Source organism: Mesocricetus auratus, unplaced genomic scaffold (genome assembly GCF_017639785.1).
Source record: "Mesocricetus auratus isolate SY011 unplaced genomic scaffold, BCM_Maur_2.0 Super-Scaffold_100006, whole genome shotgun sequence".
Classification (NCBI taxonomy): Eukaryota; Metazoa; Chordata; class Mammalia; order Rodentia; family Cricetidae; genus Mesocricetus; species Mesocricetus auratus.
Window position 1 is genome coordinate 73,382,159 of NW_024429190.1, and position 25,802 is coordinate 73,407,960.

At 41.3% G+C, this 25,802-nt stretch overlaps 1 pseudogene; it reads right to left on the bottom strand.

Annotated features, from left to right (window-relative positions):
* Positions 1-212: 212 nt before the first annotated feature.
* On the bottom strand, positions 213-1,216 carry LOC101827741 (annotated as a pseudogene).
* Positions 1,217-25,802: the final 24,586 nt, after the last annotated feature.

A 25,802-nucleotide genomic window follows, 5' to 3' on the forward strand; every position in this document is an offset into this window, starting at 1 on the left:
CTCAGTGGACACTGAGCCTGTTATAGTGTAGATGATAAACATCAGCCCTAACTCACCACAAAGACAGCAGAGGGGGCTCAAGACTGGTATTTATTTATTTTTAATTAATTTGTATTTAAATTAAAAACAATCTTATTTTACATAGCAATCCCAATTCCCTATCCCTCCCATCCTCCTATTCCCCCTCCCACCATCTCCCCATCCTACCCCCATCCACTCCTCAGGGAGGGTGAGGCCTCCCGTGGGGGATCATCAAAATCTGTCACATCATTTGGGGAAGGACCTAGGCCCTCCCCCATGTATCTAAGCTGAGAGAGTATCCCTCTACAGAGAATATAGTCCCAAAGCCAAGACTGGTTTTTAATAAGTACAGTGGAGAGAAGGAGGAGGAAGCTGAGCCACACTGGCTAGCTGGCTCCATGACCTTCTGCTGATATTGCTTGGTGGCGACCTTGCTGACCAGGCCTTTGCCCTTTAACATCTATGGATGTCTCAACAAGTGCTTTGGAAGAGGCCTCATCTTGTAGTTTGGCCAAGATGTATTTGAAGCCCTTCATTGTCTTGGTCACATTGCTTCTGAAGCAGGCAAGACAAAATTCCTGGGCACCTATGGAGATGCTAAATAAGTTAAAGGAGACCCAGGCTTGCTGACAGACTTCGGCAGCAGCTGTTGTCAGAGTTCACATAGTAAATACATTGTTCCTCTTCGACAATCAGAGGGGTGTGTTTGCTGTTGCAGATGAAGATGGTCATGGTCTGAGACTATGAGTCTTCAATAGAGTCTTCCACGATGTGGTCCAAGTGAGCAACGTTGACAGAAAACAGTCTCTGTGTCCAACATGGCATCTATGGTGGTCTTGTTGGTCTTGGTCAGAAGTCTCTGGAACAGAGGTTTCTGGTCAGTTGGCTTCACTTAATACATGTTTGCTATAGTGAATCAGGTACCATTGCCAGAAGGCATCAAAGAGATGGTTCCAGGAATTTCGGAGTATTCTGTGGCCCAGGAAATACTTCATCATAATTTAGGCCAGGTGGGTTCGATGTTCACACAGCTTCTGGGTACAAAGCCTGGAGGGTATGTGGCTCACTAGACTCACAGCTTAGTCACCAATATGCCCTGCCAAGGTGACTATTGCCACCATGAGGGGCTATTAATCTTTTTCCCCAAAGATTATTTAACACTATTTTTAACTAAACTATGAGATATGGAAGAATAAGAAAAATCAAAAACTATAAATATCAGACATAAAGATACCATTTTAATTCATATCATCCAAATTGTATGATCCCTACAATTTCTTTGACATTTGCTAGTGGTGCTGCTATCTCCTATCTGACACAAATTATGGGATAAAATATTAAGACTTGGCTACATGACATACTTCATATTCATAACACTCCAACTAATGCCATCAATTAAAAAGTAAGATCTCATCATTCATGGCTTTGAAATAAATGGCTCACACAAATGTAAATGCAAAAACAATGAACACATTTCAGTGAAAAAGAAAGGTCACTGGGAAAGGTCTTCATAATGACCCATAGTTGTTCAGAGGTGTTATTTGATGTTGATATTTAACATGATGATGAAACAGTTGTAATTCTGTAATAAAAGAATGTTCACTCATTGGAGACCTACAGGAATTTTGCAAATTTCATACATTTCATGATTTTGCTGGCAAAGAAGTAAATAGACTGAATGATACCTTACTGGTGAAAACCAGAGTGAAACAGAGGATCATAACATGACCAGAGTATGTATGACAGGGTGACAGATGACAATTGGTCATCCTTCCACATGGCCTCACTGAATCCTGAAAACAAATTTGTCAGCCAGCCTATTTTTTTAAATAAATGATCACCAGCTCATAGTAGCTGAACAAACTTACCCAAGAAAAGACTCTGAAATACTCCCACCTATCACAACTTCACCATAAATGACTTGTAAATCTGGGAGAAAGATGAAGAAAGCATCACTTGGGAACACATTTAAGAAAAAAGATAAGATTTTTCTTTCTTAAGAACAACAGGAAAGTAAAATATACAAATATATTTGGGTAGCAAAGTGAACATCTGTTCAGAACAAGGAAATTAGCATAAATTACAAACACACACAGGCCAAAAAAATAAAAATTCTAACATTACAAAGTTATAGAAAGTTTTTTTAAAAGTATCTTAGGGTTGATGAGATGGCTTGGTAGTTAGAGACTCTTGCTATCAAACCCAAAGATTGTTATTGTTTTATCTATACGTTGAATTGCATATTTCTTTATTTTATTTTCAAATGAGAAAGCTTTTTATACTATAGAACATTCCAAGAAGGCATTTTTATAGCAACTTGATAAAAGCTACAGTCATCTAGAAAGTAAGAACTTTCGTCAAGAAAATGATTCCCTAAGATTGGCCTATAAGCAAATCAAAAGGACATTTTCTTGATTGATGATTGATGTGGGAAGGTCCAACACTTTGCAGATGTGCCCCTGCCACTCCTGGACAGTAGCCCCGGATGCTATAAGAAAGCAGGCTGAACGAGTCATGAAGAGCAAGTCAGTAAGCAGCACCCTCTACAGCCCCTACTTCAGTTCCTGTCTCCACATCCCTGCCTGGAGTCCCTGCCCTCACTTCCCACAGTAAAGGAGCATGGCCTGAAATTGCAAGCTGAAATTAACCCTGCCCTCCCAAAGCTGCTTTTGGGCATGGTGTTTAATAACAGTAATATAAATCCCTACTAAGACAATAAGTGACTAAATCTGACTTATCTGTTTCTTTCCATAACTGGAAAGATTTAAACATAATGCCTCACACAGACATCTTGTTTCTGCTTTTAAAACTTATAAAAATTTTTCTCCTACCACATATAGCCCTGATAACTAAATCTTGACAGCTCCTATCAACTGTAGAGTGAGATGATTTGTACATATGCTCCATTACTGAGTGTTCCCAATATGAAATAAATAAACTGAATAGGAACCAACAGGATCTAAATTCTCTACTTGTGGTTGTACACTTTCAATGTTTGAATTTGTTTTCACAAGCAAAAATGGAGAAACAAGGTCATGTATTTCACCATGATACAATCAACTAACAATGGATCAAATATTTAAATATAAACCTAAAACTCAGAAACTGCTAGAAGAAAACAGACAAAACATGTCAGGAGATTGGCAAAAGGGTTTTGGGTTTTTTTTCATAATTCCCCTAAAACACAGGCAATAAAATCAAAAATAGACAAAGGGGATTATTGGCAAACTAAAAACTTTCTTCTCAGCAAAGGAAATATCAATAGCATGAAAAGGTAACCTACAAAATAAGAATAAACATTTGGAATTATTCATATGAAGAGAACAAATGCCCAGAATCACTACAGAACAACGATTCTAATAGCTAAAACAAAAAGAAGAAAAGATAATGTGGTTTTAAAGTAGACTATTGATATCAATAATCATTTATCAAAAGAAATTAAACAAATGACCAAGGTATACATGGAAAATTGTTCAACACTAATATTCATGGAGTGAACAGTACCGAAAACCACCATGAGATATCATCTCTGGCTACTATCAAGACAGCACACAAAGCCCACCACATTCTGCTGAGGATGTGAAAATGTGGAGAAAGGGAGCCCTCATGTACTGCTGGTAGCAAAATAATCCACACAGCCATTATGGGCATCCCTCAAACTGAAGAACTATAAACAGAATTACCTATGGTCCCGTGGTTTGGCCATGAGCATATGCACAAAAGAAATAGCATATTGAAGAGATACCTACATTCCATGTCCACTGAAGCATTATTACCAACTGTGTGGCATCAGAGCGTGTTTCCATCAAAAGATTAATGGATAAAGAAGATAGGAAATATTTGATACATTCATGAAAAAGACTGAAGTTTTTCATCTTGCAGCAACATAGACCAGTTCATGTTGGTAAAATAAGTCATGGAGAGAAAGGCAGGTCCAACATGTTCTCAACTCTGTGGGCAAACTACCAGGCTTCATACAAATCCAGAATAATAGCTACTAAAGGATGGAAAAGATGAAGAGACACGGTCAATGGGCACAAAGATACTGCTGAATAGGAGGAATAGCACCGAATGCCTTATAACAGGAAAAGACAATTATAGGTGAAGCAATTCACTCTGTGTGTCAAAATAGCCAGCATAGATGATTTTGGATGTTCCTCATGTGGAAAAAAATGACAAGTGTTTGAGGTTTTGGACATGCCAATGACCTGATCTTGTCATTGTGAGTTGTATGTGTGTCTGTGAGTGTCATACTATATCCTCCATATATCTATGATTGTGGGCCAGTTAAATTTTGATATAATGTTTTAGTTATTAGGAATTCAAAACCTTCCATTATTTCCTTGACTTAAATTTGAACACTTAATACCATATCAAAATCCCAATTATCCAAGGATCCTGTCAAGTACCACTTCTGTACTAATGAGCTTTATGCTGGGCTTTAAAGGAGCAAAAGGAGGCTCTGGGAGTTTTCAAATAAGTTAAGATTCAAAGGCACTTCATCTAGATCAATTAAAACACACTGTTGGCTAGCTTCATTTGCATATTTCTATTAGCTCTCCACCTCACCAACGACTGCATTCAATTACAGCACATGGCCTCATCTATCAGTCATAAGTGATGCTGACAGCAAACAAGCATTAATTGCCTGTGGTACAAAGTGCACAGACATTCAGAAAGAGGATGAGCCGCAGGGGCAGGAGGTCCAGGATCCCAGACAGCAGTGCAAGCAGTGCTTTCTGGGTGCTGGAGGATTTGCAAATACAAACCCTGCTCACTTTTGTAATTTTTGCATAATTGCATGAAGCAGCATGGACGTTGACAGTCTAGAAGTGGAAATGCTATCTATTCCAAAAAGGAGAAAAATTATTTAAAAAAAAAATATATATATAAAATCAAAGACCTCAGCAACAACTTTTAATAAGATGTTAACGGAGATTATTATTTTATCAAGTAAGAATTCCACAGTTGCCAACTCGGTATAATCATGTTTGGTTTCTGGATACTAAACACAATTCCACCTGACAAAGAAAAGTTTTCTCTAGGCCTGCAGAGACGGCTCAGTAGGTAAATTGCTGTCTGTGTAAGCACCATGAGGACCAGAGTTCAATCCCCAGTGCAGCCTGGGGACAGGGCAGAGATGAGATGATTTCAGGAGTTTGCTGGCCAGCCATTCTAGGTAATCAGTGAGCTATCAGTTCATTCCAAGTTCATTCAACATTCCTTCACAGTCCTGCCTCAAAAGAAAAGATGGAGAGCAACTGAAGAAAACCCCAATATCAAACTCTGGCTCATGAGCATACAAAAGCAGCCTACTCATTCCTGAATGCATTGCTATTAATTCAGAATCTTTTTTTATTGCTGGGTTTGTAACTCAGGAAGACTTTCAAATCTTCTCTCGGGGTTCTCCCTATTCTGCTGTCATTACCCACCGACCCCTGACAAGACCACAATGCCCGTGGATGGTAAAGGACATGGAGATGAAGCCACTCGGTAGACAGTTTCAGGGAACATCATTGCTTTATTGCATGTGAACAACAGCTTATACAGTGGCAGCCTATCAACTGTGATTGGTTAGCACATTACCTGGGATTGAACAGTGAGTGCTCACACCACTGGGGTCTCTAGGTAGAAGAAGCACAGAAAAAGTGATGTGGAGAGTTAAGTCTCCTCAGCAGGCCAGCTACCAGCTACTCAAGCTACTTCAGAATTCAGTGTTCTGACTTCTGGGAATTCTCAGCAGCATGGTGTGCCATGATTCTTACTTAGAAGTACAGTGTGCCTGCATTTACCCCACCCACACTCTTCCTTTGTCCTGTGGCTGATTCTAAGCTCTGAGAGGGAGGTGGGCAGCTTTTGAGTTTGCTATGCCTATACCTCTTACAAGCTGCCCATCCCCTCAGCTACAGAGAATCTTCCAAATGGATACAGGACACTGCCTCTCCTCCAAAGGCAACCTCGGTGACCTCCATGAGCTATATGGAGTGGTAGTACTGTCTCTGGAGTCCAGGAGACGCCTACACCAACCTCAGTTGCAAGGGGCCCACGGTCCAGAGAGACAGCACCAATTGCTAACTCAATTACTTCAGCATTACATGCTTTCTTTCAGTTTGTGTTTGCAACTAGTCATCAAAACAAATTATGTTGCTCCTAGGAATTATGATTAGTCCTCTATTCCTAGAGGTAAAAACTTGGGTATTAGGAAGGAAGGAGAAACATCCAAACATAAGAAACTACAGACTCTAACAGAGATGGTCCTGTCTCTTCATCTTCCTCTCTCCTTCCTTCCCTCTCTTCCTCCCTTCCTCTTCTCATTACTTCCTCTCTCCCACTTCTTCTAGCCTCCTCTCCTAATATCCCTCCCCCTTCCTCCTTCTTTATTTCCCTTCTGCTTATTTTGATTGCATAGAATGAGAATTCGAGATAAAATAAAGCTTAATTTTAAAATAATAGCATCCTGTTTGACTCTACTAAGCTATAGGCTGGCCTATAAAATTCATTACCTAATAAGCACACTAGTGTCTCTAAGGTTTTTAGTAAAGGTAATGTTTGCTATCAGAAGCCCACATGAATTTACAAACAATAAGTTCTATTAAACTAACGAATACTTTCTTAGAAAAAAAGATCTGGGAAATTTTGAGAAAAAGAAGAAACATGAAATCTTGGAAAACTATAGACAAACACCTAAATTAAAGAAAATCGCATGTTTTACATAACAGTTCAGAACCAGAATGATACAGAAGAAGGACAACTTCAAATTCCATCCATTCAAGTGTGGAAATGAGGTTGAGGGTTCAAGTAGCATCCTCAAGGACAAACTGTCAAGCAGTCTCAACAACTGAACTTGAGGTCTGGACTCTTGTCTCTTGAGCTTCTCTCCAGATGTGATGCTGCAGTAGAAACCAAGGGCTGGAAAGCCATGATGACAGTCCTGGCTTTGGGCAACACTAAAAGCTAAATTGGGGCCATAAGATGATCCCGGGCTAGCTCTACCCTCTAAGCCTGTGGGAGTTCTTGTCACTTTTCCTCATCTAGGTGTGCAAGAGCAGGCTCTTGGTCAGCTCACAGGGCCATTGTTCCATCCTTGAAGTTTCGTTCCAGGGGCATCATGTTAATGTCATGAATTTGCCAATGGTAGGAATATCCACAGGAGTAATTCTGCAAGCACTGTGAAATAGGGCTTTCCCCAACTCTAAACACATTTTATACACATAACTACACATCACTGCTGAGGGACAGTCTTGCTTTCTGCTCTTCTTTTTGCTGCTACCATCTTCTCTAGTCCTACAAGACTAGAGTACAAAGGTCTTTAGAGTACAAAGGGTCTTCTTAAATTTTTCTATGATACATGATGCCTATAAGTATGTCCATATCATTTTAAAGAAACTGAGACCACTATGATGGTAAATAAGACTCAGTTCAGGACAGCAGAAAGTTAAAAAGACTCCTGGGGCTTCCCCTGTCTTTTTCACCTTGACCTTGCCCTTTCTCCTAGCTCCCTAAGTTCATGAATACACAGGATGCATATATCCTATACTTCTTGACACACATGATGGCATGCAGTAAGACTTCACTGACTGTGGAACTAATGAATGCAGGCACTGTTGGTATTATGTCTTGAGCCATTATGATCTGGGGCTGGGATATAGGCTTGAGTATCCTATGCTAAATACTCCAAATCTGATACTTTGGGAGAAATAGTGTGTGACATAGGATGAAACTTAGTTTCACATACAAATTTATTAAAATGTAATATAACCATCTTTAGTAAGGATGTGAAGGAAAACCAGTTCATGTGAATTGCAAAGAATGGGAAATTGGAAGGAAATTAGTGTAACAATTATATAAGTCAGTATGAAGTTTCCATAAAACAATGGGAACAAAGGAAGCATGTGGTAGGCAATCCCCTTCTGTATATACTAGAAATGAAATCAAAGAGTCAATGAGATATCTGTACTTCATTCTCCATGCAGCAAAGCCACAACTAAAATTTACAAACCTGAGGTTCCACTGATAGATGAGTGGGTAAAGGAAAGCAGTGTGTATACCAAGAATAATCCTGTCAGATAGACAGAGAATTTGGGGTTTTGGAATTTTGGATTAGTGATACTCAACCTGTATTCCAGCACCTTCTCAATAAGGATTGATTATCTTTTACATACATGTATATGTAGTTTATCATGATATATACCTCAAAGCACACAACAAAATAAAATAAAAATTTTAATGAAGTAAGAATACTATACAGGTTAGGATATGGGCAGTGGTGATGGAGGAGAAACTGAAGCTGTCAAATTCTTATGCCTGCTAGTGCTAGAGGCTGGACCCCTCTTGAAATTACAGTTTCATAAGCCTTCCATTGTTTAGGCTTAGGCAATTCCTCAAGCCTTTTCCTTTCACAGGTTTAATTCCTTTCATAGGATTAATATGGATTTCATAGGGTGTTGTCTTGGCCTAAGATTACCACTCTCTTTATTCAATTTAGCATCAGTCTTTTCTTTAAACCTCTCATCACCTTGAACACAGGACTTGCCCCTAGCATTACATTTCCTGGCACTCCTTTTCTCCTAAAACTTTACATTTTGTATTTCTCCTTGCCCTTTTTTATTGCTCCTTTTGATTGTAGACCTACATAAGAGTGACCACTAGTAATCATATGACACAGTCAATACTGGGTTTTCTTGAAATCTCCTCTGCCAATGATAGTAGTCAAAGCTCTTCAATTTAGTCTCCAGCAGATTTTCTGAACAAGAACAGAAAGAAACCACATTCCTTTCCAAAATATCTCAAAACTAGCCTCCAAAACACTTAGTAATATTCTTCCCCTCTGAAACCTCTTGAGTAGGGTCTATATAGTCCATATCACCTTCAACACGACTGTCTTCCATGCTCCTAGTAGGATGGCCCAGTACACCCTCCTTAAAGCATTCAACTACGTTCCTAGTCCAGTCTCAAAGTCTTCCATATTCCTCCAAACAACAGCACAGTCAGTCCTGTCACAGCAATACTTCAATCCCTGGTACTGACTTCTGTCTTCGTCACTGTTCTATTACTGTGCAAAGACTTCATAACCTAGGCAACTCACTTAAAAATGTATTTAATTGAGGGATTGCTTGCAGTTTTAGAGAGTTAGTTCATGATCATTAAAGCAGGAAAAAACAGATACAGTACTGAAGCAGTAGCTGAGAGCTTTACATCATGATCTCCAGATAGCAGTCAGAGAGAGCGAGAGACGGGGCCTAGCATGGGCTTTTGAAACCCCAAAGCCCATCCCCTAGTGACACATCTCCTCCAAGAAGGCCACACTTCCTTCAAGGGTCCACACTTAATGCTTCGCAAACAGTCCCACTAACTGGAAACTAGGCATTCACTCTATGAGCCTGTGGGTGCCAGTCCCACTAACTGGAAACTAGGCATTCACTCTATGAGCCTGTGGGTGCCATTCTCATTTGAACCACCAGGGGGACCTTGCAGGAAATGCTGTGCCGTGTGGAAATGGCCCCCAAGAACCCAGTACCAGGGGAAAGTCTCTCTGCCTGTTCACCTACCTGGGACCACAGCTAAATGGACATGTAAAACTTTCCTGGCTTTTAGTTCATTCTTTTGCAAGTTGTAAGACACAGTGGATACAGCAGAGCCGACTGAGAATTTCCTTTTCTCTGGCCTTGGTCAAAAATGACCTTCATAACAAATGCATACACACATGTACACACAAATAAATGAGTATACCACACATACATAAAGAGAAGAAAATATATCCATTCAATAGAATAAAAATATCAAAGTTAATTTTTAAGTATACTATTTTTGTTAAATCAGAAGAAGATTTTAAAAATGGTACCTCTTGAAACTGAGAAGCTTCTGCAGGACAAAGGACACAGTCAACAAGACAAAACAACAGCCCACAGAATGGGAAAAGATATTCACCAACCCCACATCTAACAGAGGGCTGGTCTCCAAAATTTACAAAGAACTCAAGAAGCAAGTCTCCAGAACACCAAAGGATCCAATTAAAAAGTGGGGTACAGAACTAAATAGAGAATTCTCAATAGAGGAGTCTAAAATGGTCAAGAGACACTTGAGAAAGCGCTCAACATCCTTAGTCATCAGGGAAATGCAAATTAAAACAACTCTGAGATACCATCTCACTCCCGTCAGAATGGCTAAAATCAAAAGCACTAATGACAGTTTATGCTGGAGAGGATGTAGGAAAAGGGAAACACTCCTCCATTGCTGGTGGGAGTGCCAACTTGTGCAGCCACTTTGGGAATTGGTATGGATTCCTCAGGAAAATGGAAATCAGTCTACCACAAGATCCAGAAAGTCCAAAAGATGTACCCTCATACAATAAGGACATCTGCTCAACTATGTTCATAGCAGCATTATTTGTAATATCCAGAACCTGGAAGCAACTTAGATGTCCCTCAACTGAAGACTGGATAGAGAAAATGTGGCACATTTACACAATGGAGTACTATTCAGCAGAAAAAAGAAAATGGAATCATGAAATTTTCAGGCAAATGGATGGCACTAGAAGAAACCATCCTGAGTGAGGTAACCCAGTCACAAAAAGACAAAAATGGTATGTACTCACTCATATATGGATTTTATACATAGAGCAGGGCATTGCCAGCCTACAATCCCGCCTCCAGAGTCTGGGGTGCAGGGAGGACCCTAAGAGAGATATGCATGGTAACCCAGAGAAGGATTATGGGACAAGATCTCCTAATTGGATTGGGGTAGGGAAGAAGGGGGAGGGCAGAGGAGATGGGAAAAAGATAGGGGTAAAGATGAGGGGAGAGGAGGACATGGGAGAGCAGGAAGGTTGAGCCAGGGTAAGAATAGGGTAGAGAAGGATGGGAGATACCATAAAAGAGGGAGCCATTATAAGTTGGAGGAGAGATCTGGCACTAGTGAGATTGCGGTGCCACCCTTCTTTATATATAAATTATCACCTATCTCAGGTGACAAAGTTGACCTTAAATTTGTGTCAACCCTGTATAGACGCAAACAAACATTTATAAACAATATTTGGGAGTTTGGGTGTTGTTCTTTCCAAACTACTTCCTGCTGTTAAGAGGCGCTGAAATACCAGGGGATCATGACAAAAAACAGAACCCTTGTTTTTGTATTCTGTAAGGCTGCATCATTTCAGCTGTTTTAAATGTTGGATCATCTTGGCCACTGCTTCAGGTAGTCTTGCTTTATCAAACCATACTAGTCTGGAAGAAACCCACAGCTTTTTATTTTCTGTGGAAACAAAAATAGAAATTCTTTTCCCAAGTAACCTGTCCTTATATTTAAATTTAGAAGTCAAGGCATTTTCAAAATATATTAGTTGGATTAATTTAGCAGCATTGATAATCAAATGTCTTTTAGCAGTTTTTGTTCCTTTCTTAGCAATTAAACAATTCAAACACAACACAACAGCACACAGTATCCAGAATCTCCATGTATTTTCCATTCCATATACTTTTATCTTTTCCTTTTCTTTCACTTAATAGGAGTATCTCGTTTACTAAGTGTTGCCAATTTTCAATTCACCCATTTTCAATCCATCCTCCAACCAATAACAATCCCTCAGGCAAAAGCCTGAAGATTTACTCAATCCACCATCCAACTGAGGGGGATCCCTCAGGTTCCCCTTTCTTTCCCAACCTTGGTGTCAGGCGAAGGCCTGGAGATTTAATCTGGTACCCCTAACTTGGCACCCCTTTCCAATACACCCTCATAGCCTTACTTGCTGGCCAGCCTTTGAGGGCAATCTCTCAGTTCCCCTTTACTTTCCTGACCTCAGTGGATCAGGCAAAAGGCTGGAGATTAATTCAATACACATTCTCCTTAGAAGGTGATCTCTCAGGCAAAAGTCTGGAGATTTGACCATTCAATTTTATTGTTAAAAATTGAGGTACCCATTTTCAAATCTTTGCTTTCTCAAGTCTCTCCTCTCCTGAGTCTTCTTTCTTTCCAAGTCTCTCTGGATCTCTGTGGGACCTCCAATTGCAGTGCCCGTGCCACAAGCAAGTCCAAGGAAAAGAAAGACAAGCTGTTTGTACTAAGAGAATACATGTGCTGCCTTTATTGCCAGGAGAGAGAGAGAGAGAGAGAGAGAGAGAGAGAGAGAGAGAGAGAGAGAGAGAATGTGTGTGTGTTTGTTTGTGTGTGTGTGTGTGTGTTTATTGCAAGTGCTAAGAGGTCCCTTTCTTGTAAGAGGGAGCAGCTTGATATACAGGCTTACAGCACAGTGGGAAAACCTCCAAGTGGAAGAGAACATGTTTTCCTCCTGCTGGATGTTGATGTCAGAGGGTCAAGGCCAGGGAAGGAAGCCAGGACTAGAAAACAGGATGCACTTAGACTAGAAAACAGGATGCACTTAGACTGGAAAACAGGATGGACTTAGACTGGAAAACAGGATGGACTTGTTGACTGACCAGTGACTAACAGAGACCCGTGGGGGCTAGGGGTCCAACATGAGTTCTTCACAGATCTAGAAGAATGACACCAACTGGCACTAAGCCTACCTTAAATGCCCTCCCATGATAATGAGAATGATAGCTACTTTATATTCCATCCTAGAACTCTCATCCAGTGGCTGATAGAGCCAGAGGCAGGCCCCAAAGCTGGGAACTGAATTGAACTCCTGGAACCCAGTTGCAAAGATGAGCAAAGGAATCAAGATCAGGCTGGAGAAACCCATAGAGGCAGCTGACCTAAACAAGGGGCAACACATGGACCTCAGACTGATGACTGGGGGGCCAGCATGGGACTGATTCAGACACACACACACACACACACACACACACACCTAACCTGGGTGTCAGAGAGGAGGCCTTGGCAATCTGTGATAGACTCTGGGAACCCATACCACATAGAGGGATGCTCTGTTAGCCTGGACAGATGAGAGAGGACCTAGGCTCTGCCTGGGGTGATGTGACAGACTCTGAAAATCCATCATGGAAGCCCTTGCTCTCCCTGGGGAGCAGAGGGGAGATGGAGTGGGGGTGAGGGGTTTGGAGGATTGGGGGTCAGGGAGGAGGAAAGGGAGAGGGAACTGAGAGTGACATGTATAAAAAGTTAAATAAAAATAAATAAATAAATTTAATATTTCAAAAACAAGAAGATTAAAATGAATGCATGTACATTGCAATGCCTTCTCTAGGAACAAAACAGTAAGTTGTTCCATTTATACTGTTCCCAAATAGGCAGCTGAGGGAAACTACAATTTTTAACACAGACAAATGTCTGAGAGTTACTCTCACAGATGCTCAGCTCATCCGAAGCAGACCTGACCTTTGAACTATCCAGTGGCTTCTCTAACAGTTGTAATAGCAGGCTTTGATCATTCCTGGGGTCTAAGAACACTTCCTTCTTAGGCCAAGGTCACTGGTCACTTGCCCATGATGCGACTGGTGAAGTTCCCCTGTGTGTACTTGAGAATGAAAGAAGGGAATGTCTTTAAACTGAATACAGAGACCTTTCCCTTTCTTCAGGGTACATAGCACTGCTATTCCAATGGATATCTTAAATCTTAGTTAGTACAAAGCTCTACTCATGCATGTTTTCCTGTGTATATATGATAAAGTTTAAGCTATAAGTAAGTACAATGAGATATAAACAATAACAGAATAAGGCACAACTCTAACAATATACTGAAATAAAAGTAACATGAATACGGGCTCTCTTCCCTCTCTCTCCCTCTCAATATCTTACTGTACACTCACCATTTCATTTACAGAAGCCAATTCATGGCTTCCCTTCAACATGACTGACATTCTCATCTGAGTTGCCAACATCACTGTACTTATACTTCAGGCTATTCATTAAAATAATGGTTGCTCAAAGGCAAACACAGTGACAGCAGTACAGTTATTATGACAACCAAGATGTCTAGGAAGAAATGCCCATCAAGCAATGTGTGCAATGTGAATGCTCTGGGTAGAGGGATGAACCAGGTTCCAGGCAGTCTGTTTCTAAGTCGGACTTATCAGGACACTCATACTAGAAATTCTACTTAGAAGTTGTGAATTGTTTCTTTCTGAAATTTTCCATCTACTGTTCTTAGATCATGGTTAACTGTAGGTACCTGAAACTCTAGAAAGCAAAACTGTAAACCAGGAAAACCATCACATTTATTTACAGCACCGGCATTGACCTTGACACTGTGTGGTAGCCATTGCTTCCAGAGAAGAGAATGAAGAAAGAACCTCCATAAAATATTCTGGGGGAAAATAATTCCCACTGAAAAGGTGGAATCTACTTGTATATTGAACCTAAGGATTTGAAGGCAAGAAGGAGAAAGATTGGCACCTGGCCATATTAAGAGTACAATGAGAGAAACTGAAGGGACTAGTAGCTTGATGAGGCTACTAGCAAGGAAGAGCATCAGAGATTCTGTGTAGTTCAAGGGAAATCAGTTTTGGAACCTTTATTCTCTAGAAAGCCTTGGGAACTGGGGTTCCTTCACTGGGTGTTCCTAAAGCCAGATTATCTGTGTAACTTAATCCAGTGGCTGTGCTTCAAGTGGTAGCTACTGTACAAGGGTGAATTGTTTCTTCTGAGGTGAGCATTGGCCTATGACTCTATCCAGAGGACATCAGTGAGTCCCGGACAGCCAGCCTTTCACCAGCCCACAGCAGTGTGAGGTTGCCCCAGCCGCATAGCATGCATCTCCTCAGATGTCCTCCTCTATATTATTTATATCCAAAGCTAATCACATCCCCTTTCAAGCCCCATGGTTGTTGCACAACTGACATGAAGGTAAAGATATTAGCAGATGGACGAGGGGACCCTCATTCAAAAGGACAGAGTTCTCTGAAGTTACTTGTAAAAACGCAAGAGGCACAACCATAGATAACTTCAGATTTGTGGTACAAGTAGGAAGAGTTACTCAGTCTCAGAAGTTACACAGCAATCATAGTGAGAGTTGGCCAGCCAGCCCTAAATTTCAGTTAAAGCCAGGAATAAATGAAGGGAGATGATTCACAAAGCTCATTAATCCAGCTCTGTTAGAAACAAGCAGGCAGAGTGTATAGCACTGCAAGTGTTAATTCAAGTATCCTGTTCTAAGGTCCAAAGTACCTTTCCACCAGCATCAAAAGCATGAGGAAGCATCTCAGAGAAGACAGTATCTAGCAATACTATTATCCGGTGGCTAAGAATCACTCAAATTGGTGATTACTAAAATTATAAACATATTGTGCACTTATTTCTCTGATAAAAATCTTGTAAAACTGCCACGAAATACAATATTCAACAATCTTGAGTTGTTTTTTTTAAGTCTTCCAGTTTGTGCCAAAAGTGAAAGAAGTAAATGAAAACTTCATCTCCCATTATTTTGTATTTATGTATTCATCTATTCTTTCTGTGATTTTTGTTGCTCACTTAACGCACCAGCCACATCATGGTTATTTGCTATGCCCTAGAAATGCAACAACATGAAAAACATGTCCCTAATCTCTACAGATGAACATTTACAGCAGAGCAAGGGACAGACACATGATATATGACAGGGTGCTAAAGATCATATGGCACAGTGGACCAGTGTTTCCTGGAGCCTAGGGAGCAGATAGAGGGAGGAACTGGCGGCTGGGGTGGCCCGGGTTATCAGGCTTGGCACTCACATATCACAGTGCAATTGACCTCATTTCTGGGGGAAGGTGGCAGTTTTCAACCTCACATTCCCAGACTCAGGTCAAGAGCCAGTCAACCTGGTAAACAGAAGAGTGTCCAGGCCTGTTGTTGTGTTAACTCTTCTGTTACACATACACCAATTAAACAACCTGTGGTTCAATGGCTGCAGCATGACATACGCAGGCTTTGAGTTGTTCTGCGTGCCCTGTGGCTGCCCTGGTTTTAATCACTGCCCTGCCAGTTTTCAGTTCAGACACCAGCTCTCAGTTCAGCAGAGTGAGGTTCCTATCCTGAGCTCTCACAAGTAGCTGGCCTTTGACTGGTCTGCCCAGCCCTAAGAAGAATTCAGTCATGGATATAAATCAGCCGTAAGTGATTTGTCCCGAATATGCAAGGCCCTGGCATTCATCCTTGGTACCAAAAATAAATGAGAGATCAGTTAATTAAACACAATAATGACTCCGGTTTCTTTGGTTGGGTTAATTGCGCACTGGCTAAACTGATGTCTCTTTTTCAATAACCTCCACACGGAAGTTCTGAGCTCAGTTCAATCCCAAACCAACTATGTGTTGCCTTCGCCTGGTCTTGGTGTCTGTCAGTGTGTGGCATACCTCCTGTCTTGACTTCAGTCCCCTCCTTATGCTGACTGCTTCAACTGCCGGGTCTCCCACTCTTGTGCCTTGCTGACTGGCTGCTTGGGCTGACTTCCTGCCGTCCCACCTGCTTCCCATCACAGAAAGGTCTTCTTCCGCGCACACCTGCTGCGGGTGCTGGGAAGAGCATGCTCTCACTCCTGTCTCCCCATCTCCGAAGGCATGTTATCTCTGTTCAAACACACTTCAGACTTTCAGACGTGGGGGCCCCGTACCTTGCCAGTGGATTGGGTGTTTACAACCGTGAACTTTGTCCTAACTTCATTCTTCATCCCTCAGTCCTCCGGAGAGGGGTAATCTTGGAGTCTTGGAGTGAAGCCAGGGTCCACAGTCGTATTCTGTTGGGCTGCTTCCATGCTCTGGGAGGGTTGGGGGAGGGGTGGCAGCCGGATCTCAGGCAGCTGCTGTATGGCAAACTGATGAGGCAAGCTGATGCGGATAATCGCAAACTGGGAGGGAAGAGGAAATGCATTAAGGATTCTCTGTAGTGCATCTCCAAGAACGCAAAAAAAAAAAAAAAACTGATGCAATTAGGAAACTCTGGCTGACAAGCAGCTATCAGGGCCTCAGCTTCCCTGCATAGACTCAGGCATTGAACTAACTAGGAAATGGTGGCATGGACCAAAATGCCCATTGGGTAGCTGTGACCAGCAGTAATTAAGCACATTTCCTATATGCCCAATTTAGCAAGGACTATCAGGTCATTGAGAGTATTTTGGGCTACATGTTTATCTAGGTTTCAATGTGTCTTTTAACCAGGGATGTTGTCTGTATCTTCCCCCAAGCCCCCCTTTTTAGGATATACGTAAGTAGAGCCATCAGGCATTCTTAACCCCGATTAAAAGGACTTCAGCAACCACAAGAAACATCAGTAAGCCGGACTGTTTGTTGAGTTACAGAGCAGAGGGTAAACAGGATAACAGTTAGGAGTTCGGTACAGTGTGACTAAAAAAGATCTAGGCTTAGATTCAAACCTGAAGTCATATGAGAATTTGTTTTCGGGTCTATAAAATGGAGAGGAAGTACCTCACACATTCTTTCAAAATTACATGAAATAACAGCCTTCTCGTTATAGACAGTCTAAATGCAACCCATTCCCTACTCTGCCTTTGATATCCTGAGGGAAAACCGACAGATGCAGCGGGGAGGAGTGGGGAGGGGCTCAGCCTTGCCTTCCACTGGGCACTCGGGCCTTGCTTTCTAGCTAATGACTTGCCCGTGATGTGTTCTATACGGATTTTATACTTTAGCTTATAAGGAGAACTTATAGAATGTTCACATTTGTGGCGTACTTTTTTTTAGAACAACGAATTTCATGTCATATTTCCCAAGCTTGTATCAGAGAGGAGCGCCCACAGGCAAGGCTCCACAGGCTTCCTCTATGGCAGCGGCCTTAAACTGGAACACTTTAAACACTTGTCTTCCATAAGGTTTTTCAAAACATAAGGGAATTTTTTTCAACCTATTCTGTGGTTTGGATTTATAGCTCAAAAACCATTTTTCTATCTTATTGTTGTTCAGAGAATGTTTGGGCAAAAAGCAACAGTATCTGTACATGCTGGTCCTATTAACACAGCTAGCTCTCGGGCTTAGTCAGTGGGGAATTAGAAATTCGTATACAATGTAAGAACAGTGCCCTGTCCATATCAGAACTAGTTTCTGAAAATAGCACAGGGAATAGGAAACATTTTGAAGATGATGGTTTAGGTGCTCCCCAGACAATCTTGGGTTCAATGGCTCCCTTAGAGAATTATTATAGCCAAAAATACAGAGAAAAATCAATGCAGCAAATCTGTTGTGGTTTGAAAGAAAATGGCAAACAAAAGGCTCGTAGGGAGTCATACTGTTATTAGGTGTGGCCTTGTTGGAGTAGGTGTGGCATTGTGAGGATGTGTGTCTAGGTTGCTTTCTTTTGCCTAGTGAACAAGATGTAGAACTCTCAGTTCCTTTTCTAGTATCATGTCAACCTGTATGCTGCCATGACAATAATGGACTAAGCTTCTGAAATTGTAAGCTAGCCCCTGTTCGGGGGAAGTCCTGTGCATTTGTCAATAAAGCACTGCTGGCCAATAGGAATCTAGATAGGTGGGACTAGGAGTCCAGGAGGACTCTGGGAAGGAGAAACACAGAGAGTCGAGATGTAACACCATGGAGTAGGAAGCCCGGAAACTTCTCCGGTAAGAGACATATTTAGATTAACAATTATGGGGTAATTACTTAAGTCAGAGCTAGCCAGTAAGAAACAAGCAAGGCCAACAGCTTCATAATTAATATAGCCTCCTGTGTGTTTATTTGGGACTGATGTGGCACTAGAACCAGGCTAGCGGGAAGGCTTCTCTTAAAGAAAAAGCTTCTCTTAACAAGCCCCAATTAAATGTTTTCCTTTATAACAGCTGCCTGGTCATGGTGTCTCTTCACAGCAATAGAAACCCTAACTAAGACAACTGTTCATGGGGCAAAGTATAGAAGAATATGCAGCAGGCTACCCATAATTTCAGCCCAGTGGAGACACACAAGACATTCTTAATTTTTTCAGCAAGGATTTATGTTAGTGAACATAAAACACTGTCTACCAGAAATGCTCGCTGAGACTAGAGGTCCAGAATTATTATGTTTTTAAAGAACAGTCACACTGCTTCCTTTCCCTGGACCTTACTAACCTGCTAGGATTCCAGAATGAAGGAAGGCCTTTAGAGTAGGCAAAATAATTTGCACAAGATACCTAAGAGCCACTTTTATCAGTTAGAACAACACAGATTTTCTCAAAATATGAGTGTCTAGAATCTACCTATGGGCCACCTCTGCACACAAGACAACAGTTGGGCCTTCTGTGTCAACTCCTCTCTAATAAAATACCCTTAAAACAACTTGAAAGTCAATGATATAAGTACCATGAAAATATCAGGGCATGAATGAGTTGTAATCTTTTGTTTTACAAAATCCATCTGCAATAATCTATGCAACTATGGTCACTTTTCTAAGAGAAAAGACTCAAGGCAAGGGATTCTAACCAAGTGAAATACTACAAAGTGGTAATAGCTGATGCTATTGAATGTGAACCTTGTAAGTGACAATGGCTAGCAGTCTCTTAAAATAAACAGGAAGTTCAGGACCATTGTATGGACTGAGTATAATCATGACTCTAAGGTTGTAGTTTACCACCCTATTCTACAAGTAAGGAAATGGAAACTGTGAAGTATGATTTGACCACTCCAAGATCACACTGCTGGTGATGGACCCAATAGGGAATATGCTATAATGTGAATAAGGTTTCTCCCTCTCAAAGTCATACAGGGACAAGGGCTTCATCCTTAATGTGACAGATGACAAAGTAGGGAGGCTGTGCTTTTAAATGGCAATTAGACCAGTGAGGGAGCTTAACACTTATTGTTCAAAATTGCTAAGAAACCAGAGCAGGTTGAAACCATACACGCTTGGATTCCTTGATTCAACTTTGACCTATCTATCTTCATGTTATATCTTTTGTACAAGAGGTTGGCTGCTCTCACAGACATCCCTACTACCTGATGCCATCTGCCATCGTTATGCAGACAGAAAACCCTCACCAGACAGAAGACACTGCTGAGAGGAATCTTTCAACCTCCCAAACTAGGCTACATGAACTTCCTTTCTTCATAGAATACTCAACCCCAGGCATTTGGTTACAACAATACAAAACAACTAAGATATAGTGGAACCTGGTTGTCCTGCTTGCAGCAGCATGCTTTCTTCCTTCATTCCATCACCATGCTTTGAAGTCTGCATGGAAAGCAATCCCTACATTTGTCTTAGAGGGTCTTAGAAGGTGTTAGATCATTTAGATCATAGAAGAAGCAATAATGATAGCCATAATATTAATGAACCATAAACCCAAAATATTAAAAAGTTATGCTAAAGATATTAAATAATAAGCTCCGATGCCACCTTCAGACATAGAATGTGAGTGTCGTTATGACAATGATGCTGAAAGGACAGCTGGGCACAAGACTGGTAACAACATGTTAGATGGATCTCTCATATTTTTCTCCATATATTAATAAACTCTGACTATAGACTAATCTATATGATTTTCTGCAATCCCACATTCTATACCAATGTTCACAGAGTTATTAGTGGATTTCAGTCTCTCATCTATGAATTGACTAATCAACTAGTCAATGCAGAATGTCACTAAAAGTTAGCTGAGGGACAAAGCAGGAGGTCTATAGTGGAGGAGTTAGAGCCAGCTTGGGGCGGGCCTCTAGATAAACCCTGTACTTGCTCTTTGCATTCTTTGGTTTAGCAACCAGGCCACATGATAGGGTTTGAAGAGATAGTACCTAAACTCTTCATCTGCTCCTTGCTCTCCTCTCAAAAGCTCCAACTCCCATGGGAGCAGGAATGGGAGAATTGTGCAGCAGGCAACTTCTGTGTAAGAAGTTAAGAGCTATAAAAATTCCAATTAAACTTGGGGAGAGGAGCTCTAAAGATGGCCCTGATGGTCTACTGCTCTTGCTGAGGATGTAAGTTTGGTCCCCAGCACCCAGTGACAGCTCGCAGCCCTCTGTACACCAGCTCCAGGAATCAATGTCTTCTTCTGCATGCCTTAGAGTCATGCACTCACATATGCGTATGTAGTCATTCAGACATACATTTACATAAAATTAATAGAAAACAAATCTTAAAAGGAAATCAAAACTCAGGAGAGAAAACAAGACCTTGTCAGGAACAGGACTCCTGGCCTTGGGTTGGATGATACATTCCCCTCAAGTTTCTCTGTCAAAAAAAATGGTGATTCCTAGAGAAAGACCAAATGTGAGCGTGGAAAGAATCAGAGTCTGGGATAGAGGAAAGAATAAACTGGAATTCCCCCCTTCATCCACCATGCATTATTTTATCCCCCTGCTTGACATGACCATGCAATATCAATGGGGTGGGGTGGGGGTAGCAGGGAGAGGTTTAGACATGGGTGAAAGTCTTCTTTTCCCAAAAATAGAGGCGGTAGATACTGCAAAGCATTTGTCTTGAAATTTAATCTTAGAGAAAATAGTCGTGGAAACTTGTGCTATCAGCCTTCTGGGGTCAGCTACTCTTATGCCTCTGGTGACCCTCTGAGATAGTGCTCACATGTGACTCCTGTGAGATCTCATCTCTTTTGAATGGGCTCAAGACTTTGTTTCAAGAGCACATGTCTCTGTTATAGGGAATTCTGGTCAGGGCATGTCCCCACCACCACAGAGCAGAGTGAACGTGGAGAGAAATATGCTTCCCTCTAAATGTTGGAAATGTTACTGAAACCTTCCTCTATGCTCTGAGTATGGTCCATTCTCTGAGAGGTAAACATAAATCAGATCAAGTTCCCAACTTTGGACAATTGATGTCTCAGCCAGTCCCTCCCTGTCTTCACTTATGAGACCTAGAGGGTGAGACTGGCCTCCACTACTCACAGAAGTTACTAGCTTTTCCTCCAACCCAAGCCTAGGGATCAGACATTCCACATCTTTAAATGTCAACAAAGGGTGATTCCAATTCCAGGACTTATCTGTGAGAAACTGTGTAGATCTCTGTTTATTCTGAACACCAGATTACTGAATTCACCCTCTTCCTCTGGGCCCACATCATTCCCAGTTCAGCACTGCACCTTTGTAAGAATATTTTATCTTTATTTTTCATTGGAGGATGCGCCTGAGTGAAGTATCCTGGAGGCCAGAGAAGAGCATCAGACCCCCATGGAGCTGGAGTTACAGGCATCGTGAGCCACATGATATGAGCACTTAGGTCTATTCCTGAGTAAAACAAGGTTTGTGTGAGAACTCTTGGTAGCTAGATCTGTTCCCCACATAAGCCTTTGCTTTTCATTGTCATTTGCAATTCTGATAGCCCAGCTCCATTCTCTCAGTCACATGCTGGTTACAACATTCTATGGACACAACTAGAGACACAAACCTCCCCTTCGTGAACAGTTCTGTATCCTGCACCACCAAAGACATTGTTGATCAGATTTTGGACTAGAACAGCCCTTGTCCCTTTGTTCCCTTCCTATCTGTAATCTGGTATGGGTAACAAACTAGACTAGGGTCTTTGTACTTTCTTCTCCCTCCCTCTGTCTCTCCCTCTCCCTCTTTCTGTCTCTCTCTAGCTGAACGAGACTTGCAAAACTAGGCAGATGGCAAAATTTTTTATTTTAGTGTAATTAATCACTTTGTGTGGGGGATTTACTTGATTTAACATTTTAATCTATAAATACGGAAGAGCAAGGAAGTAGGTGGGTCTCTGTGTAAATGGATCTATGTATAAGCATGAAAGAACAGGAGATAGGAGAGTGAGAAAAGCATTTCTCTGGTTTCGCTCAGCTGGAAATGATGCTATTTTAGTAGTTATCATATATGAATATTAAAAGGACTGATTAAAAGGCATGCTGAAAACACAACTGACTTGGTGGTGGTTTGGTTCCTTTAAGGAAAGAACAAGATATTAATCAGAGTCAGGCTCAGGAGTTTAACAGAACTAACTTTCAATGCTGACTCCCGTGCCTGCCCTTCATGTGACTTCATAACTTTAACCTTTGGCGAATACACGTGACAGTACTCTCTTAGAAAAGGAGGGACCGTTCTAGTATTGACTAGTTTTCTTTTTGTTCTTTACCTAAGCTCCCATCATTTAAGTTCTATCTCATTTGCTCTCTCACATGTCAATCCTCTCTGGAAACGCCCCTGCAGATATACACAGAACTGTGTCCTGGGCACATGACAATACAATCCAGTTAACAACTGAGACTCCCTTCTTTTTGGTGCTGCCTCTTGGAAGCCACGTCCTCACTTTATTCTTTGCCTCATGAGGAAGGCTGAGGGTAAACATTAAATAAGGAAAAAAAACTGATGTTGTTCCATAACTGCGTGATTGTAAACTCACATCCTAAATCTATTGTCAATGTACTGGATCAGGCCCATTTGGGCATGTCCAGACTGAGGACAGAGATGGTCCACTGCCAACTTTGTTACTCCCTTTCTTTGCTCTTGGGAGAATGAAAGAAGCCAATATTAACTCTACCATTGTAACTCTAATTACCTTGTTAAATTAGTATTCAAACTACCTTTACAAGTGCCATGATTTTCTGCAGTGATGGGTATGATTGTGCCTCATTTGGGCAAGGTCTCCAACCAGTCTGGTGGTACAGGGATAACCACTGCAGTTAGCAAAGGGTTGAGTTGTCTCATGGCCTTGTGTCACAGACAGGACATCTACATGACTTATAGGGTTCTGTGCAAAGGAAAATGCAGGCCCCTTGTTCAAAAGCTATTCCAAATCGCTGACTGTGACAGTGGAGCATTAAGCCAAGCTTAGGACCTTTATGAGCACAGGGCTGTGAGCATCTGGAAATCTCACACATGAAGGCATCTGGCTATGAAACCAATGCAGGAGAGAGAATGACAAGACTTCCAGAAATAAACTGAGCTTCTGACTGCAGGAAACAGTGGGGACAGTGAAGTCCAGAGCCAGGAAGATGAAAAGAGACCATCAGATGTGAGAGGCTGGAGGATTCCCAGAATCAAACTTCAGGAATACATATATTTGAACAATTAGTCACCAGTGAGAGGAATTCTGAAGGGATTAGAAAGCTTAAGAGGTTTGGTGTTGCTGAAGGAGTTATGGTCCCATCACTGGGGGTCCAAGCCAGTCCCAGTCTCTCTCTGTCTACTACCTGCAGATCAGGATGCAGCTTCCAGCTACGACTCCAGCACCTGCCTGCATGCTGACATGATCCCCGCCACAATGATAATGGGCTAAGCCTTCAAAGTTGTAACCAAGTGTCCAGTCGTTTTCTTTTATCAGAGTTGCCATGGTCATGGACTAAGACATACTATCACCAGAGAAGCCTCTTCTTGCAGTAAATAGGAACTAACACTGAGAACCACAACAAGACAATGTGCAGAGGGGGGGACTTGGAGCACTGAATACTAATGGGGTGTCTTCATCAAACTTCTCCCCTTAAGAATCAGAGATCTGTGTGGAAGAGAAGGAGGAAAGATTTTAAGAGCCAGGGGTGGTGGATGACTCCAAGGAGACTGACACAACAGGGCTGACGCACATGAACTCACAGAGGCTGTAACAGCAAGCACAAGACTGGGCAAGTTCAAGCAAGACAAAATCCCAGCATGGAGAAAGAAAAGCAGGCAGGATGTCCCATCCCTAGCCGAGAAGCTAGCCACAGCTGACAGTTACTGAAACAGGGTGGTGGTGGGGGATCAGTTTCAAGAAATTGAAGCTAACTGGAAAAGGTTATCATAACCTGCCCTTGGTTTATTTCAAAGTTACCCTTGAGCTTTGTTCTTAAATACAGCATTTGTCTATTTACATTTAACTCATTTGAAGGAGATCGTTTCCCAAAAATAAGAGTTGAGCCTTCGATTAAGAGCTTAGGACTGTTTGCATTCCGTAACCACCCTCAGACTTCACATGAACAGACCACCAATACTTCGACATTTAATTCTGATGAGTAAATACAGCTGTACCTACATATAAACCTAAGTACTGAGCAGCCATAAACATCAAATGGCATAAATACGTATGCACACAAAGGCCAGTGTTTATCCTCTCACTTTTCCTTCCAGTATTGAAGTGAAGGGGGCTCGTTTTCCTTTGCTGTACCTACCATTTTCCTTGATGGATGAGTTACATGATTAGAAAGTGTTCAGAGTGTATGAAGAAGCGCTATGGAAGGAAAATCATTTCCTAATAAAATCAGCACAATTTCTTATAGCACATTACTGACTATGGCAAATGTTACTCATAAAATACCTGTCAACGGACTAGGAAGGAAATCTAATTGTGTAATAGGTAGAAGCATCATGCATCTTGTTTTGTTTACAGAAACTATGTTATGTTCAGTGGAATTTTAAAGCTTCCATATAAATCAGAGTGCTATTGTATATGGATTATGCAGAAAATATTTAAAATGAGGCGCTGTCTCTTATACAAATCTATAGGCAACTTTTTGTACTCTATTGGTTTTTTTAAAAGTACATAATATTATCATGGTCTTTTCATTTCTAAACAACAAATAGGAAAGGACCTAAAATATAGTCTTCAATGGAAACTCTTTGCTGATACATAGACAGACAGACTCTATCATGAACATATATCTTGGAATATACATAAATCACATATATTTGCAACAAAGAAACAATAAACACTGCTGGTCACAAGATTGTTGAAATTTTTAATTCGTTTCTGTGTTTATGTCCTTGTTAGCCTTTTCTATCCTTCTTTACTGTTTCTACTTTTCTTATGTCTGTCACACACATGTGCATTCTATCACTATGTGAAGCCCCTGGTGCTGAAGCCTCTGGAGCTGTTATTTCTCTTGTACTTTATACCAAAGTGAAAGTGAGTGTCAGTCAGGTTTTCTCCTCCTCTAAAAGGATACATCATTAGCAAAAGCAAAAGCAATGAGTATCATAAATTGAATCTCACAGAAATATACAGCTTTCATATTGCAGAGGATAACATCGAGGGTAT